This window comes from Gavialis gangeticus, unplaced genomic scaffold (genome assembly GCF_001723915.1).
Source record: "Gavialis gangeticus isolate Ggan-Ray unplaced genomic scaffold, GavGan_comp1, whole genome shotgun sequence".
In the NCBI taxonomy this organism is placed as follows: domain Eukaryota; kingdom Metazoa; phylum Chordata; order Crocodylia; family Gavialidae; genus Gavialis; species Gavialis gangeticus.
In genome coordinates, this window is record NW_017729004.1 from 54,493,640 (window position 1) to 54,496,643 (window position 3,004).

At 35.8% G+C, this 3,004-nt stretch overlaps 1 protein-coding gene across 5 annotated transcripts in view; it reads left to right on the plus strand.

Annotated features, from left to right (window-relative positions):
• AKAP9 (A-kinase anchoring protein 9) overlaps window positions 1–3,004 on the plus strand; it is a 203,728-nt gene that overhangs the window by 1,102 nt on the left and 199,622 nt on the right. The window lies entirely within an intron of this gene.

A 3,004-nucleotide genomic window follows, 5' to 3' on the forward strand; every position in this document is an offset into this window, starting at 1 on the left:
TAATAAAAGATATCACATCTACTCAAAGAACCTTGTCTGTATTGGACAAGTAACTCAACATGAACTCAGTCTCTCACTGTCCAAAAGCGTTAATATGAAGCTTTTGAAAAGATTTACAAGAACCCTCTGAGTTACTAACACTTTGCTAACCATTATTTTCTAATGTGCTTAGGAAGTAATGTGTAGTTAGCCAGTATTACAATAATAAGAATAAAGTTTGCTTAGCTGGAGTCGCAGCCATTGTAGCTGAGTTCAGGTTAATCTCTCCAACTCAGATTTGCAAGACAGCTACTTTGAGCTGTCCCTTCTTTCACCTAATGTTATTACCTTGACACAGCAGCCTCTAAAGATCTAAGGCAAGATTGCTGGAGGCATTACAACAGATTATTTCCTAAGTGAATTTCCAGTTCCTATGTCACCTTTCTAGCAAGATATATCTTTGTTTTTTCTTTTTTGTGCTGCAATATTCAGAGAGTAGTTGATATAAAGGAGACTAAATATCTTGGCTGGACTCAGTTTGTTCTTCCAGTCATTTTGTAGATAAAATACATATTGTCTTTCTGTGATTTTTTTTTTTTTTTCTTTGCCTCATTTGTGTTTTTCTTGTCATGAAAAGGAACTTGAATATTACACATGCATGCATGCACATGCACCCTATGCCCCATTACTTGATGTGATTTCACCAGTGACAGAAGGTTAAATAAAAGTGTCTCCTTTTGTACTCTGATATTCTTCCTTCCCTATCTTATTTCATCAGAGTTGACTGGGAATATTTGTATTCTTTATTCAGCATTTACGGTTTCTTGATTGTTCATCATTATTTACTTCAGTTTACAGGTTTTTTGTTCTTTTCCTGCTTGGATTTCACAAAATCCTTTTAAAAGGGATTCTTGCCTCTCTAGTTAGGGAAATACACTTCTGATTTCATCGGGACCTTTGAGTTGAAAACAACTTCATTTTTGGAAGCAAATAATGTATAGTCATGTTAATAGATGTTATGTGGGATGTAATGCTTAGACAGAGGTCTGTAATGTTGCATAGGATCTGGTCTGAGGAAGGGAGAGAAGGGTCTGTTTTTGTTGGAGTTTCAAGGTCAGTGCTGCTTTTTGCTGTTGTAAGTCACTGATGCATTACAACTTTCCCTTTTCATTGTACTTCTGCTCTGAATTCCGTATGAGATTTTCATCATAGCTACTGTTCTGTTGGCTCAGAAAAATTTGATTTCCAGTCTGGAAAGGAGAGTTCTGGAGAAGAATTATAACCCAGACTTCTTGTCTTTAAGTTTCTGGGCCTGACCCAACTTTATTTTAAATTCCCTTCTGCCCACTTACCCTGTCTCACAAGGATGATGACATGTTGTTTTGGGTTACATTTTTTTGAATTCTGTGAAGGCTGTCAGGCATCACTTTTTTTTTTGTCCCCTTCCATAACTGCCATATTGTTTTTAATTCTTGTAATGCCTTGTCTATATTTCTAAATAAAAATAAGAAACAACCTAGTATGCAGTGTGAGTTTTAGAACTTTTGGTCCTGGAGCTGGTTTCGTTCGAAGCTGTCTTATTGCTAAATAACAAAATCAGTACATGGTGTCCACCTTGAGGACAGTAAGTTTCAGCTTGGGATCACTCTTTCTGCTCGTTCAGGAGTTACAAAGAGTGATTTGTTCTGTAACAATATACCAATGCCAGTCATGTAACAGAAGATGGTGCTAAGTGGAACTAAATTTGTCACACAGTAAAATTCTCATCAGAAGTCAAGGACAGTAACTACATCAGCAAAACCACTCAATAGAGCCATTAATTGAACATCAGTTATAGGTCACAAAGTTTTACGATCAAAATAATCAAATTTACATTGGTAGCTTTTGATTTTTTTCGGGGCAAGTATGTGTCTGCTAAATGGTCTTTAGAATATGATACGATAGATCATTTTAGCATCTGGTTTTGCCAAGGTTCTTATCCCAGATTTCAACATTTCATTTCCATAACTTATTTGAAATATTTACAAGGATGTTACCTTAGTTCAGCAGCATTTTATGTAGCTTATATTTAATCTTAAAATTAAGTTACTTTAGATGTGGATACATTTCAGCTTTGCTCATTCTTTAAAATAACATGAAGATATGCCAAGACAATATTCCTCTTCAGCAGTAAATGAAAATGTCATTTAAATGCCCTTCAAGTGTACAGTATAACTTCTGAATGTATGATCCAGCTCCTAAATATAAATATTTGCTGGTATTAGGGACTTCTGAATTGTTTGTTCATTGCAAAATGATAGCTAGCAAACAAAGACATATCTCTTTAAAATTTAACTGAGGTTAGCGAAAATGTTGTTTCTCTCCTCTTAAACCATGGAAGGTGGTCCCAGTTAAAGGTAATTCTCTCTGCTCTGGGATACTTTTCTGGTATGGTTGAAATATTAACGACAAGAATGCTAACAAGATTCGACAGCAGTTCCTTGTTCTCTAACTCATAGATATGTACCATTTCTTTACTTTACCCAAACAAAAGAAAAACACTTTCTGTGGCTGTTTTTGCTTGTTATTTTTCCTTATATCCATTTGGCCCTTTCCAGGGTGCACTTGATTTAAATCAAATTGATTTGAATCGTGATTAAAGTCAATGGTTAGGAAGCCTTGATTTAATCAGTGTTTCCTACAAAAACTGCATTCTTGTTGTTTGATAGAACCTTCATTAAAATATTCCTAAACAAGGTCTCTTTTATGGCCTGGCAAGCCTGCTGCTATGATAAGTTTTCTCTTCTACCATACTATTCCCTCACTAGATCTCAAATTAATGAAGTGACGAGGCTATACTCAGAAACTTGCCCTCAAGACTTCTAAAATATTCTCCTTAAAATGTTTCTACTGCCCCTCCTTGCTTGCATTTATCTCCAGACTCATCTTCCTCCTCCTTCTCCTTGCCCAGATCTACTCCATCCTCACCTATCCTCTTACTCATTTCACTTCTTGAAACTTTGCACTTTTAGAGAGAGGTAAGGGC